The sequence below is a fragment of the Chionomys nivalis genome, chromosome 12, assembly GCF_950005125.1.
Source record: "Chionomys nivalis chromosome 12, mChiNiv1.1, whole genome shotgun sequence".
In the NCBI taxonomy this organism is placed as follows: Eukaryota; Metazoa; Chordata; class Mammalia; order Rodentia; family Cricetidae; genus Chionomys; species Chionomys nivalis.
Window position 1 is genome coordinate 56,001,355 of NC_080097.1, and position 16,465 is coordinate 56,017,819.

The 16,465-nt window shown below is 43.1% G+C and overlaps 1 protein-coding gene across 5 annotated transcripts in view; it reads right to left on the bottom strand.

The window, feature by feature from the left end:
• Zmym2 (zinc finger MYM-type containing 2) overlaps positions 1 to 15,799 on the bottom strand; it is a 76,526-nt gene extending 60,727 nt beyond the window's left edge. The window contains exons 1-3 of one of the 5 annotated variants that reach the window (XM_057785932.1): positions 15,696 to 15,799; positions 14,558 to 14,623; positions 12,144 to 12,245 (exon numbers count right to left, since the gene is read on the bottom strand). The gene's annotated coding sequence lies outside the window, so the exon portion shown is untranslated. Of the gene's footprint in view, positions 1 to 12,143; positions 12,246 to 14,557; positions 14,624 to 14,959; positions 15,252 to 15,404; positions 15,522 to 15,695 lie in introns of those variants that run through there. The other 4 variants (XM_057785927.1, XM_057785929.1, XM_057785930.1 and 1 more) reach the window with 4 other exon arrangements.
• Positions 15,800 to 16,465: the final 666 nt, after the last annotated feature.

A 16,465-nucleotide genomic window follows, 5' to 3' on the forward strand; every position in this document is an offset into this window, starting at 1 on the left:
TGAACTAAAGACTGAAAGCACGCCTTTAATCCCAGCACTCGGGAGGCAGAGGCAGGCGGATCTCTGTGAGTTCGAGACCAGCCTGGTCTACAAGAGCTAGTTCCAGGACAGGCGCCAAAACCACAGAGAAACCTTGTCTCGAAAAACCAAAAAAAAAAAAAAAAGACTGAAAGAGGTCAGTGTTCTTAACCTCTGAGCCTTCTCTCTATCCCCTTCATCTTAATTTTTAGACAGAATCTCTTGCTTAACCTAGAGCTCACCAAATGGACTAGACTGGCTAGCAAGTTTCAGAGCTACTGCTATCTCTACCTCTCCTCTGCTAGGATGGCAGACATGTACCACCACACACAGCTTATGTGGGTGCTTAAACTCAGGTCCTAATACTTGCACACTTGTGCAACAAACATTTTTTCATCTGAGCCATCACTCCAGTCCCTGGTGGTGAAAATCTTAAAAACCTAGCTTAAAACTATAAAGTGCAAAGAGATACTAAGATAGAGGACATAAATGTAATTATCACTTCAACTAATGGGTGACGGGGTAGAGAATGTTTACCATTTATCAAATTCCTAATTTTTGGACCACATGATTTTTATTTTTTTAAGCAAACTTGTGGCAGAGGCTTAGTTTTAATGCTTGAGATAGGACTACTATAATAGTCCTAGCTAGCCAGGTACTTGAAATGTAGCTCAAGTTAGCTTTGAACTTGTGGCAATTCTCCTGCCTTATTCCTCCCAGGTGCTAGGATTACAGGTGTAAACTATATCCTATCTGGTTATAAAATTAAAATGTTTAAAGCAGAAAAAAGTATGAAGATGTAGCTCAGTTGGTAGACTGTTTGCCTAGCATACACAAATTCCTGATTCAGATCCCTAGAACGGCATAAACTAGGAACAGAAGCACCCACTTGTAACCCTAGAACCCATAATGAGAAGGCAGGAGACCCTGGCACCAAAGCCTCATATTACAAAATAAAAGAGCACAGTTTTTGCCTTAGGCATTCAAGCCTCAGTGTTCAGCTCATGGCTAGGAAAAGAACAAGTAAGTGGAAGCCTCCTCTACTGGAGCCGAGCAGTGAGCTCTTCTTCTGGGAATGAGCCGCACAGCTGAGAAAGCATTTGCTGATGCTTATGCCTTTCTAGGGGACTGAGAGACCAGGACAGTGCAGCAGAATCTCTGACCAGATGGATCACATCTCCCAACGAGTACAATGATTGAAGGAAAGCTTAAGAAAAAGTAAGACAACTGGGTTTGGTTTGGGTCCACACACATCTTTAACACCAGCATGCAGGAAGAGAAATGGGAAGATTTCTGGGATTCTGAGACCAACCTGGTCTATAAGGCAAGTTCAAGGATACCCAGAATTACATAGCGAAAACTAGTCTAAAAACAAACAAAAACAAAAGCACAACACAAAAACAGCAACAAAGCTACAATAAATTGGCCATGGCTCATATTAGCTATGGGAATCCCACAAGAAAACAGACAAATTCATGGCGAGAACAAAAATTGCATACTCCTCTAAGGAGGGAGATCAGAATGTTGACGTCTTTATATTTACTTATTTTTTAAAGGCTTTTCAAGACAAGGTTTCTCTGTGTAGCCCTGGCTGTCCTGAAACTCACCCTGTACTGTATGTAGATCAGATTGCCCTCGAACTCAGAGATCTGCCTACCTCTGCTTCCCAAGTATTGGAACTGAAGGTAAGCACCACCACTGCCCAGTTGTTTTGAGACTTATAATGAGCAATTTTGAGAAGAACTATCCAGAGGGCTGGTGGGTAGCCAAAGAGATAATGTGGGCATAATTATGAAGATAAAGCAGAAGCCTGACCAATTACAAACACACTGACAAGATGACTGATAAGGCAGCAGCTAACTAAGGAGCAGCATGCTTGTAAGGAACAGACACAATATTCCAACTTGAAAAAGAAAACAAAAGCTTGAGAAAAATCTCTAAAATACTCAAATCATTTTTAAACTTTAAGATGCATGATACTTCTGCCGGGCAGTGGTAGTGCACGCCTTTAATCTCAGTACTCAGGAAGCAGAGGCTGGTGGATAAAAAGAAAAGAGAGACAGGGACAGCAATAGAAAAATGTGTAGTTGGTGATAAAAAAACAAAACAAAAAAAACTTTATTCAAAACACAGTTGAAAAGTATATAAACTGAGCAGCTGTTAACTGGTCAAGAAATCAAAAATTTACAGTGACAGCAACTTACCAAGAGTGTTTAGCAGTGCTGCTAGATACCAGTGCTAATACAGTGGCTATACACAGATAAACTTTCCCACTTAAGAATTAAGAATTCAGGGGGCTGGAGAAATGGCTCAGAGGTTAAGAGCATTGCCTGCTCTTCCAAAGGTCCTAAGTTCAATTCACAGCAACCACATGGTGGCTCACAACCATCTGTAATAAGGTCTGGTGCCCTCTTCTGCCCTTCGGCATACACACAGATAGACTAATTGTATACATAATAATTATTTAAAAAAAAAGAATTAAGAATTCATAAAATCACCCCAGGGCTTTGTAAATGGAAGATCTTCATTCTAAATGTTAAAGACAACTCGGGTTTAAAGAATCTAAGTGCTTTATTACTATGTACACTATAGGCAGGAAGGCTTAAGGCCAGCCTGGGCTACATGAGACCTTGTCTACTAACACAAGCAACAAAAACAAAACCTCTTCAATCAGTAAGGAACAGAGAAACATCAACAAAAAAAGGGAGAGGGGACAAACTAAGTCCAAATTCGTAATGGAAGAAGTAAATAATAATAAAAAATACTGTAGAAATAACAAAATAGAAAAAAAGAAAAACAAAGATTGATTCTTTTGGGGTAGAAAAAAAAGCCTCAAAATACTAAAAAAATGGGGATGTAATTATCAACTTTACAGAAATAAAATTTTTAAAGATTACCATGAGCAATTCATTATATGCCAAACTGGATAACAAGGATGAATAGAAAATGGGGGAAAAATTCTTAAATTCATAGGAAGGAAGAATATGAAACCTGAGTAGACCTAAAACAGGCAAGTTGATTAAGCGAGTAAGTCAGTAATCAGAAACATCTCAGGAAAAAATAAGGTTAGGACAGATAACTTACTTATGAATTCTATTAACATTTCAAAATAATCAACAACCATTCTTAAACCACTCCCAAAAATAATGAAAAGTGGAACATTTCCAAACTCCCCCTTTTAATCCAGAACTACCTGAATATATAATTCTGGCAAACACCTTACAGGCAACTTATAGTAATCTTTACAAAGACAAATCCATGCTATGCTTGGTGGCACAGGCCTTTACCACCAACATTGGGAGGCAGAGTAAGGAGGATCTCAGTAAGTTAGAGACCAGCACGGTCTGTCTATCAAACTCAAGGATAGCCAAGACTACAGAGAGACCCTGTCTCCAAAAAAGCAGATCCAAAAGTCCTTAACAGAGAAGTAACTAGATGAATGGATAAAGAATATAATATACAGAAAGTATATTCTAGCACGAAGAATAGGATCCTGTTATTTAAAGGAACATGGATGAACTAGAGGAAATCATGCTAAGTAAAATAATAACTGTTCCTGTGCTTTCTTTCATATATGGAAACAAAAATAAAGATGACCTGAAGGGAAGAAGAAAAAAAAGAAATCACAAAATTGATCCTTTCCTTAGACCATGTAGAAGCCACCTAAAACTCTTGGAAAGAGAGAAAACTTCATGCCACTGGATTTGTCATTTATTTTTTTGGATGACATCAAAAACACAGATAAGAAAAAACATTAGACTGATCAAAATTTACAGTATTTTGTGCAAAGAATTATTACCAAGAAAATAAAGACAATGCCAAGAATATAGAAATAAATGTGGGTAGGTTCCACAATACTCCAACATATTTTTTAAATAAACACCATGCATAAATAAAACACTCAAACTACCAAAATTCAAATCAAATGATTCTCCAACATCATCAGCCATTAGGCAAATGTACATGAAACCAAGAGATCTCAACTTGATGGTATATTATCTGTAATCTCAGCAAGAGCTTCAGGCCAGTCTGAGCCACATTTTACTGCCTGTCTCAAGGTGGTGGCAAGCTCTTTAAATCCAGCACTGTGAAGCAAAGACAGGTGGATCTAAGTTCAAGGCCAGCCTGGTCTACAAAGCTAGTTCCAAGACAGGGCTACAAAGAGAAACCCTGTCTCAAAAGATTTAAAAAAAGCTCAATGTATGAAGAAATCTCAGTATTTTAAAAGCTGTGTTATACGTGTATGTGTGCATGTGAGTGTGCATGTACATGGGTGTGTACGTCTATGGATATGAGTGCACAAAAATGCATACAGTATGTACAGGTCAGAAGTCAGTTCCCTCCTTCCAACACCCAGGTCCTAAGTGTAAGCACCTTTACCTGCTGATCCACTTCACTGTCCAAGGCCCTATAAGCAATTTTTTTACTTGAATTACTATGGGATCCAGCAATTGTATCACTGGATACATGTCCAAAAGGACACGAAGATAGAAATTCAATGTGATATTTGTACATCTATGTCCGTAGTAGTATTATTAGTCAAAAATGCTAAGAGGTTGAAGAAATCCAATGTCTACCACGGAATGAACAAAATATAGTATATCTACAAAATGGAAAACCATTCAAGCTGCAGTACAGAAGACCCTAGAATGGAGTACTATTAAAATAAAATTGAGCCACCTACAATGGTCAGATTCATCTAAATGAAAAGTAAAATGGTTGCTACGAGAGAAATAAATGGGAAACTGTTTAATAATAGTTCTGGTTTTACAAAATCAAAAGAAAGTTTCCCAAGATCTACTGCTGACATTAACACTAAGAGTGTCTGACTCTGCTTTTGTCTCTGTCTCTGTCTCTGTCTCTCTCTCTCTCTCTCTCGTTGCTTTTGTTTTGGGGGAGAGAAGAAAGTCTCACACAGTCTAGGGCCTCTGCCTCCAAAGTGTTAAAAATACAGGTTTGGGGCTGGAGAGATGGCTCAGCGGTTAAGAGCATTACCTGCTCTTCCAAAGGTCCTGAGTTCAATTCCCAGCAACCATATGGTGGCTCACAACCATCTGTAATGAGGCCTACAGGAAGAATATTGTGTACATAATAAACAAATAAATATTTAAAAAAATACAGGTTTGGTTGTTTGGTTTTTGTTTTGTTTGGGGGTGGGGGGACGTTCAAGACAGGGCTTTTCAGGGCTTATCTGTGTGACCCTGGCTATCCCAAACTCACTCAGACCAAGCTGCCCTTGAACTCAAGAACTGGGACCAAAGGCTTGCTCCACCACAGCCCCCAGCAGTATTACAAGCTTTGAGCTGTACTCTTAAGAGAAATATAGTGACATACACCTTTAATTTCAATGTGCAGAAAGCAGAGATGGTCTATATAGCAAGTTCCAGACTTGCCAGAACTACATAGTGAGACTTTGCCTCTAAAAAGAATTAGGATGGTAAAACATAGAGTGAGGGGTACATGCAGCTCAGTGATAGAATGCTTAACTAGCATTCCATAAGACCCTGAGTTCTCTCCAGCAGGAAGGCTATTACATGGGTTTTCCTAAGAATTGAAAAATGCTAAAGGGGAGAGGACACACATGTTTATAATCCCAGCATTTGGTTAATTTGGGAAGCAAGGGTAGGTGAGCCAGGCCTTGAAGACCAGTCTTAGTTACAAAGCAAGTCTGAGGCCAGCAAAGTTTGACTGGAACCCAGTCAAAAATAAAAAAAATTAAAATAAAAAATTTAAACTTTAATAAAAGAGATAGCCGGGCGGTGGTGGCGCACACCTTTAATCCCAGCACTCGGGAGGCAGAGGCAGGCAGATCTCTGTGAGTTCGAGACCAGCCTGCTCTACAAGAGCTAGTTCCAGGACAGGCTCCAAAACCACAGAGAAACCCTGTCTCGAAAAACCAAAAAAAAAAAAGAGATAATATCTTCTTCCTTGTGCCCACTGAAGTGATACTTTTTAAAATTTTATGTGTATGTGTGTTCTGCCTCCAATTATGTCTGTGCACAATGTGCATGCCTGGTGTCCCCAGGTGAGAAGAGGGTATAGGATGATCCACTAGAGTAGGAGTTACAGATGGTTGTTAAGCCTACATATGGGAGCTGGGAAAACAAAACCAATGCTCTTGATCACTGAACCATCTTCCGTCTAGTCTGTCATATTTTTTTTTAAAGAAAAGTAACAAGGATACCCTAAAACTAGGGATTTTGTGCACGCCAATTAACTGTAAAATATTATAGTATGGTGGAAAAATTTGACAGTTGTTCTAAATAGGTAACATATGCCCTATTGATTTTATTCATTTCACACACACACACAAACAGAAAACAGTACTGAAAGCAAAGAATCAAATGGATAGCACTAAAACAATCATAGGAGCATTTTTATAAGTATCAAAAAGTATAAACAATGTTAATGACTAAATTTATAAATAAGCAAAAAAGTTGTACTATACGCTCAGAGTTGTACTCATCCATGAAAATGAATTAAATTCTGATACACACAACAGCTCTGAAAATATTGTACTAAGTAAAATAACTCAAACACAAAAAGACACAAAATAGTAGAGTACCTGCCTAACAGGCATGAGGCCGAGTCTGATCTTCACCACAGTGAAGACAAAAACAAACAGTAAATCTTATTTTAACATATTTTACAGGAATACACGGTTTTTTTGTTTGTATCTTTTTTTTTTTTTTTGGTTTTTCGAGACAGGGTTTCTCTGTAGCTTTGGAGCCTGGCCTGGAACTAGCTCTTGTAGACCAGGCTGACCTCGAACTTCCAGAGATCCACCTGCCTCTGCCTCCCGAGAGCTGGGATTAAAGGCGTGCCCCACCACCGCCCGGTTTCTTTGTATCTTTTTGAGAAGGGGTCTTAACTCTGTAGCACAGGCTAACTTAGAATTCACTATGTAGTCCAAGTTGGCTTCAAACACTGGTGGATCATCTTACCTCAGCCTTCAAAGTACTAGGAATACAGGTATGAACTACAACATAAGATCAACATAAGGATAGCTCAGTAGTTGATATAAGTTCCATTACCAGCATCCATGTCAGACTGATCTGTCTTTAACAGCTTCAGGCAAATTTCTGAAAGCATGGTGTACATACATACAAATACACACAAACAAAATAATTAAAAATAATAAAATAGAAGCTTCAGATGATTTAGTGAGTTAAGAAGACTTGTTTATGTTAAGGCCGGATGGTGGTGGTGCATGCCTCCCAAGTGCTAAGATTAAAGGCATGTGCTGCCACCACCACCACCTGGCTGTCACAGCAATTTTTAAAGAAAAAAGTGGAAGACGACAACTAACTACATGGGGAAGAAAAAAGACAGAATGACCAATGTGGTAGTTTGAATTTATTTGGCCCCCACAACCTCTTAGGGAGTGGCACTGTTAGGAGGTGTGGCTTTGGTAGAGTGGGTGTGGCCTTTTGGAGGAAATGTGCTGGTGTGGGGACAGGCCTTGAGATTTCCTATACTCAGTGTCTCTGTAAACTTTCTGTTGCCTGCAAGATGTAGGAGTCTCAGCTATTGCTCCAGCACTAAGTCTGCCTGCATGCCACCATGCTCTTCACCATAATAGACTGAATCTCTGAAACTGTAAGCAAGCACCCAAATTAAATATTTATAAGAGTTGCCATGGTTCAGCTGCAGCACACTCAGGCAGGCAGAGGAGGGTGGGTCTATGTGAGTTCGAGGTCAGTCTGGTCTACAGAGTGAATTCCAGGACAGCCGGAGATACAGAGAAAACCTGTCTCAAAAAACCACAAAAAAAAAAAATTGCCATGGTCATAGTGTCTTTTAATAGCAATAGAAACGCTGAGACAATCAATTAAGGGGGAAAAGATAACGCTGAAGTTTCTCCAATACTCCCACTCAAAAATCAGTACAGAAAATCTGTGACCAAATTAGAGGGCTTCCCTGAACATCAGCAAGATAGCCTGACACCATCTACCTAGAGACAACATCAGATCCAATAGGTTGAAAACTCATTCACCTTCCCATTCAGATTGCAAGCCATGTATTTGTTTTAACTTGTGTTTCTGATTAACCAGTTCAAAACTGAGTTCTCAAGATCTTCTGGTGATGTCCAAATTTTGCTAAAGTTGTCCATACAACTCAATTTTAGAATTTACATTTAACAGTTTATTTTATAGAAATGATATTTTAGAGACTACAGAAGAGATCTAAAGAACTAAAAAAAGTCCAACAGTCCATGCCCCCTTTGCGGTGCCTTCCTACAGGGCTCTCTAAAATTTCATCATCCAAAAGCTCTCTGAACCTTTCCCTTTAGGTTTTCCATAGAAGCTTGTGAACACTGATGATAAAGTTAACCTTCAACTCTTTCCCGTCCTTGTCCTCAGAGGTAACAGTTTTTGATTGAAAAATTCCAACCCTCTTATATGTACCCCAGTCTTTCTAATTACCAGTCCCTTGCCCCACCCATATTCTGAAACCACCAAAGGACTGCCAGTCATCAGAAAACCTTGACAGCATAGATATCACTCTGGAGATTCATAAACTTTAGGAGTACTAAGCCAGTACATTTCAGCTAAAAGTGAACATAAACTAGTGAAAATACCTACCAAAGAGAGCTAGAGAGATGGCTCAGCAGCTATAAACACTAAACTGCTGTTCCAAAGGATCCAGATTTTATTTCCAGCACTGACATGGGTAACACACATCTCTAACCGTCCAGCTCCAGAAAACCAGACACCCTCTTCTGGCCTCTATTGGCAACAGATATACATACAGCAATCAAGACATATATGCAGGCAAATCACCCATACACATAAAATATTAGAACTTCCTATGACTGGGAATAAAGGTGTGAGCCACCCCCACGTGGATTTGTTTCTGCATTGATCAACTCACAGATTCATCTGCCTGACTCCCAAACCATGGGATCAAAGGTGTGTGCCACTGCTGCCTTACCTCTAGTGGCTTAGTTTTGCCCTTCTGATCTTCAGGCAAGCTTTATTTATTAAAACATAAATAAAATACCACTATAAACTTGTATTAAATAAATACAAATTTAGACTCTAATGATCACTTATCTTATTACACTGAAAAAGATAAAAAGGCGTATGTTACCTTTTACATTCTGGGTAAGATATTTATGTACAGCATAGTGTGTGGTTCTCTGTAAGAGCAGGAAGTGCTCTTAAACCACTGAGCCTTCTCTCCAGGCCCCTTATAATGTCTTTTTGTTTTTAATTTTTTATTTACTTTTGACACGAAGTCTCACTATATAGCCTTGGCTAGCAGGAACTCAAGTAGAGCAGGCTGGCCTTGAATTCAGAGAGCCCCACCTGCCTCTGTGTCTGGAATTACAGGTGTGTGCTACCACACCCAGCCAATTGATACTTTTCATAAGTATCTCATACTAAATTTTAAACACAATCTCTATGAGATACAACCACCACCCTATCAAAAAACAGTAAAAGACTACCTCAAAAGAACTTTAATCCCAGCACTTGGGAGGCGAAGGCACAGGCAGATGAATATCTGTTAATTCTAGGACAGCCAGAGCAACACAGAGAAACTTTGTCTCAAAAAAAAAAAAAAAAAAAACTATGATAGAGAACAATTGGGGAAGACAACATCAACTTTTGACTTCCACATGTACACACACGTGTGTACCAAATGTACATGTACATACGTACAACACACACAATTCTGGCCATGAAGAAGAGCTTATTCTTGACAAAGAAAGAAGTTATTATTTCTAATTTTCAATGGTCTGTTAGGAACTTAGACATAATACAACTTCAGTTGTCAAGGTGACATAGCCTAGAGTAATCTAAGGGAGAGTTGCAGCTCAGGGACTGCCCAAATCAGATTGGCCTGTGTCATGTCTGAGGAATATTATTGACTTATGATGTGGGAGGGCCCAGCCCAATGTGGGCATCTCTGGGGCAAGTGGACCTGGGCCTAAAGAGTTTATCTAGAGCCACACAGTGGTGGCACCTGTCTTTAATCCCAGCACTCGGGAGGCAGAGGTTAGCCTGTTCTACAAGTGCTAGTTCCAGGACAAGCTCCAAAGAAACACAGAGAAACCCTGTCTCAAAAAAGAAAAAAAGAAAGAAAAAAGGAATTTAAACCAGGTGGTGGCAGCGCATGCCTTTAATCCCAACACCAGGAGGCAGAGGCAGGCCTCGTCTACAAGAGTAAGTTCCAAGACAGGCTCCAAAACTACAGAGAAACCCTGTCTCAGAGAAGTGGGGGGGGGGAGCTCATCTAATTATTCTTTATAAGTCAAATATTACAGTAAGAACCTGAACTGAATGATCAGAAAAGTGGTAGAGAAGCAACTAGTGACCTCCCCCCTTCCTGCTTCAATCCAGGAAGGACGAGACCCTCTCTTCCCACCCTACTACTTCATGTGTCTTTCTGTCCTCAGTCCCCCAAAACCTCTATGGTTAATTTTGGTCAGCTAGTAGCTATCTTCGCTCTCTGATTCAAAGCGAATTTTATTGGCAGTCTAGGGAACATCAGAATGTGATCAAAATATCTGACATAATGGATTATTTAAGAAAACTAGATAAACCCACCATAATGGTGCACACCCTGAATCCCAGCACTCAGAAGGCAGAGGCAGGTGTATCTCTGTGAATTCAAGGAGAGCCTCATCTATAAGTGAAGCTCCAAGAAAGTCAGGGCTGTTATATAGAGAAAGCCCCCTCTTTGAAAAATGAAGAGAGCAATAGAGAAAGAAAATCTAGATAGACATGAGCGAAGAAAGAGAAAAAAGGAAGGAAGACAGGAGGGAAGAAAAACCAGATAAACATGAGCCTGGGAGAAAGCCAGAAAGTAAGCAAGGAAGCAGTGTTCCTACATAGTTCCTGCTTCCAGTTCACACCCCAGCTTCCCTCAACGTCTGATTCACAGAGATCGGCCTGCCTCTGCCTCCAGAGTGCTGGGATTAAAGGTGTGCGCCACCACACCAGGATTTGGCACCAAGTCCAGCTTGATCAACTCTCTTTTTATCATGAATTTAGCACTGGCAATGGAAATGCTCTGGCTATTGCTATGCTGAAAATGAAATGAATGAATAAATAAATCTATAATGTAGCTGTTCTAAAACTAAGATAATACAAGCTAAGGTTGTAGCTCAATGGTAGAGCTCTTGCCTAGCATGAGACCCTAGATTAATTCCCCCATTGTTGGTCAAAGAAAGGCAGGTAAGCAGAGAGAGAAAGAGAGAAAGGGAAAAAAAGAAAAAAGGAAGATGGACTACAGATATAAATTTCCAATTCCAAACACGTAAAACAGAATTTCCTGGATGGTATACAAAAAAATAATGAACTGTAATTGCTGCTCTGAACGGCATACTTCAAACTTGGGCACTTATCTAACAGCCTGTTTTTTCTCACTGGCAACTTTATGAGTTGTATGTATTCGGATCTGCGCACCTTTTAGACGAGTATGTTCAATTTGTAAAATCTTCATCCTATACTGCTAGTATTAGAAGGAAAATTAATCAACTAAAGTTAAAATAAAAATTTACTAAACATGGACTCCAGGATATCTGTTTCCTAATGAGAGATATTCCAGAAAGAGAAAGATAGAAAGACAGACACTCTCTCTCTCAAGTTACCACTATGGCAGCTCACAAACGGAATCCCAGCACTCAGACTGGGTTAGCAGTCTAACCTTTTCTTATAATCCTTAAAGACACACAGCAAGAAGCAAATAATAAGCCTAAGATTTCTTATAAGAAGTCCCTTTAGCATAAAAATATGTGTTCATGGTATCAATGAAATAGGACAGATAGCAATGCATAACGAGACAAAATTAAAATATACCACAACTCTTGACAACAAAGACTTCCATCATTTCATACATATTCTTTTCTATCAGAGTAATACCAGAGCATCTTAATAAAGGCAAAGATGCACTCTGTCCCAACAGCACTGCTTGCATACTTCTATACCTCACACAAGCAAAACAGAGGGACAGACTACAAAATGAACCCAGTTATACAATCTATGGTCTGACAGACTCATACAGGTGCAAACTGAAAACACTCTTCTGCCAGCTTCTATGGAATACCAAAGTGCCAGACAAAGAACTGACTCACCAAATGAGGAACACAAAGTCAGGCCATGTCAGGTGGCACATACCTGCAATCCCAGGACCTGGAATGCTGAGGGAGGTAAATCTGTGTTCAGTGCCAGCTTGGTCTACAAAATGAGCTTCAAGGAACCAAAAGCTACGGAGAAACCCTGTCTCAAAAATCAAAAAAAAAAAAAAAAAAAAAAAAAAAAAAGAGCTTCAGGACTATATAGTAAAACCTAGTCTGAAATAGTAATAACAATAAAATTCTTTAAAAGATTTGTAGACTAATCGGGACATATACTGCAAAAAATAATACCGCTACAAACAGCCTCTATTGGTTGAGGCAGTAAAAAATCTAAATGAAGCAGGCCATGGTGGCACATGCCTGTAACATCACCAACTAGGAAACAGGCAGAAAGAACAGCACTCTGACATCCTGTGCTACACAGTGAATTCAAGGCCAGTCTGGGTCATAATCCTAGTCAAAATTAATTAAAAAATAAATGCAAGTTAAGTGTGAGTGTATTCCTATCCCCTTTATTTTTTCCAACATAGGGTTTCTCTGTATGGCCCTGGCTATCCTGAAACCCACTCCATAGCCCTTACTGGACTCAAACTCAAGAGATCCACCTGCCTCTGCCTTCTGAGTGCTGGGATTAATGGCATGAGCCACCAACATCTGGCATTCTCTTATTTTTTAAAAAAACATTCAACAAGATTCAAGCACTTTTTATGTTTCTACTTCCAAGCAGGAAAAGATCATTTTGACTCAGTTTCATTTGAGATGTCATGAGAATCTTAAGGTAGAGCATGGTTGTTGATGTTGGGCTCCACCACCAATCATACTGCCAAGTTCAGACGTGGCTTTACTAAATATTACCCCGTATCTTGCTATGTTTATCTACTCCTCTGCAAATTAAGAATCAAAAAGATATTCAAAAGGGAAAAATATTAGCTATACCATCAAGTCCTATAAATTAAATTACTTAATACACATAAAAAAATGTTTAACATTAGGTTGGAGAGATGGCTCAGCAGTCAAAAGAAAGCACTTGTTCTTGCAGAGGATCCAAGTTCAGTTTCCAGCACACACACAGTGGCTTACAACATCTCCAGTTACAGGGGATCCAATACCCTCTTCGGACATCCTTGGACACTAGATACATGTATTGTGCGCATACATTCATGTAAGCAAAATACTCATACACATAAGAAATATCAAAAGAGGGCTGGAGAGATGGCTCAGCGGTTAAGAGCACTGACTGCCAGCCACATGGTGGCTCACAACCACCTATAATGAGATCTGGTGCCCTCTTCTGGCAGGATACTGTATAAATAAATAAATAAATAAATCTTTAAAAAAAAGAAATATCAAAAGAAACTACAATTACCAATTATTATAACACACCTTTGAAAGTCTACAAATTACAACTCGAACTGTGCTGGGCTCAAGAATGTTTGGGACTAGGGATGTAGCTCAGTTGGTAGAGAATTGCTAGCATGCAGGAAACATTGGGTTTGATTCCCAGCACCACATAAACCTTCCAGCACTTGTAAAGTTGAGACAGAGGGGTCAAGTTCAAAATCACCTAGGCTATGCAACAAAAGTTCAAGGTCAACCAGGGACTCAGACTCCCTCTCAAAATAAGTGACAGAGCTAGCAAGATGGCTGAGTGGAGAGAGGTGCTTGTTTAACCTGAGCTGGTTCCATGGAATCCAGCAAGTCTCAAAGAGTAGAACCAACTCCAATACCTATCCTTACCTACACACTGGTGCTGTGGCATGCGCACCCAACACAAATACATCAGATACACACAATAAAAACTTTAGCAAGTAAGAAGAGTGAGTTAATGGAAGACCAGTCAACACCGTAGAAGAATAAGACTACACAGCTCCAAGCAGTTTCTACTTGATGAGGTGAAACAGTAGATAGATACTAAAGAAACAGATATTTCATCGTTTCTTAACCAAAGACATGAAAATATCTAGAAATACATCCACCGTTAAGGCCCAAATTTTGTCATTTAGACCAGAAATAAAGTTAAGCAGCTCTCTCTAGTTTTCCAATACCTTAGATCAATTAACCATTATGACAAGAAAAATGTCAAAAAATGGTTGCGTGCACTTCAAACGAAATAACGTGAATTCCCACTTTGCAACTCTAGAGGGCACCAGAAATATGCCCTCCTTCACACCACCCCTCCTCCCCGGTAACGTGAGCAGCTGCAGAAGCCCGTCGTCTGGTTGCTGAGGTTGGTATTGCAGCAGCAGAAGAGATGTCTGCAGCGGTGGAAACAGCAGCGCCCACTCCCAGCTGCCTCACCAGGCATCACTCGGGCTTCTCCCCGGAGCAGCTGCCACCCGAGCGAAGACTCCTCCCTCTGAAAACAACCAGGAGGGCCAAGTACCATAGCTGAACACCTATAAAGCTGACGATGTCCTTCTGTATTAAGCAACAAATTGGATGCAAAGGACTCACAATGGGGGTGTTTTCCTCACTTTCTGCCAAAGATGCACCAGATAGGGTTGAACGAAATTTCTGGTCCTGGGATAAGAGAAAAAAGGAAAAGAAAAATGGATCAACACCCAATCTGGTAGGAGCACCAAGTCTATTTCACCAGGAGGAGGCAGAGAAGGGACTAAGAGGTCAAGGAGGTTCGGCCCTCTATTATTATCCCGAGCCCACGCAAAACAGCCCACTCCTAGGCAAGGGAAGCGAAATATTTATTCGGGGCCCAAAACGTATGTGAAAGCTACAATCTCCAGGGGAAGGGACCTGAGGGCATCAAGCTGCTCCTGGGAAAGGGAGGGGGGTGGAGAACAAACATTGCCCCGACGCCAGCAAGGGGACTTGCACTCCTTCTCAAATCTTACCACCCACCGTCATTTCAATCAAACTCAGCACCAATTTACAGGTAAGAAACAGTTCACGTCTGCGTTGGGCTGATATTGCCCATATTTGCCCCAAGCAGTTGCCCTGGGCCCGAGGTTTGCCCCCCCTGCAGTCCGCGACCGGCAGCGCTGCCTCCCCGTCCGCCATTAGAGACCCAGCCAAACAATACGTGCGGAGCAGAGCCGCGCAGCACAGCGCCGGGGAGGAGACCAGCGACGAAGAGGACCGGCGAGACTCAGGCGGCGCCGCTCGCCTTCTAAAACTTGGGGTCTCGGTCAGGCAGAAAGGGTGGGAGTGCGGACCCCAGGAGGGAGGGCCAACGGGCCCCTCCCCGGCCCGCCCGCAGCCCAGAAAGGAAAACACCCCACGACCTCCGGCCGTCGCCGCCCGCGCCCCGAGGCCCCCGCGCCCCCCGCCCCGGCGTCCGCCTCACCCAGCCCGCCCGGCCGCGCCCGTGCTCCCTCAGCCTTCGGGTCGCACGCGAAGCCGCCCGGGACATGAGCGCGGCCCCCAGCGCACCCCGAGGCCCCGACGCAGCAGCGGCAACACCGGCCGCCGCGGGCTGCTAAGCCCGGGTCGGTGGGAGGCTCCCGAGGCTGCCCTCACCCATCTCCGCCTCCCCAGTCGCCCCCGCCTCCGCCTCCTCCTCCCGAGGCTGCGCTGCTCCCAGCCACCCCCACTCTCCGCGGCCCTCGACAGGAAAGACAGCGGGGATAAGCCTCACCCGGTTCTGGCTGCAGCTCCGCGGAACGAACCTCCCCTCCCCCGGCCCACCCCCCTTCAGCGACACGCACAACTCCGCTCGGTCCAGTCCCGGCTTTAGCGCTGGTGAGGAGGAGGTAGAGGAGGCGGCGGCGCGGCGGAGCCCACGGAGGCCCCGCCCTCCGCACGCTCATTGGCTGCTGGCGAAGGCGGCCCGGAATGCCTCGGGCATGTCCATTGGCTCTGTCGGCCTTCGTTCAGGACCCTCCTCGGTGAGGTAGTCAGACCGGCTGTCCGTCAAAGCTGGGCCACGCCCTCGTGCCTGCCGTTCCCTCCCCCCCACCCCGCCGCCAGCCTCGGGCTTAGCCCTCCCTCTTCCCTCCCTCCTCCTCCCTCCCTCCCTCGGTGCCCCCGCTCCGCCCCGCCCCCACTCGCCGGGTCCGCCGGGGTCAGGAGCCCGAGAGGCGAGGCCCGCGGTACGGATCGCCGTGCGGCCTCGGGGCGGAGGAGTCTTCGTCGAGGCTTCCCGCGGGGCCGGGATCGGGCCACCGGACCTCGGCCTCTAGACGGTCGCCGCGGTCCCCCGCGACTCTGCCCGAGGAGCGACGCGGCCTCGATGCCCCGGCGTCCTCCCTATCCAGGCCGCCAAGGCCCGGGGAGACTGCCGAGCCCCGCAGTGCCTGCGGCGGGCCGAGGGGGCGGGCCGGGCCGCGGCTGCAGGGGACTGGCGCGCTGGCGGCCGTGCGGGCGCTTCCACCTTGCCTCGCCCGTGGGAATGGTCCCCCACCTCCG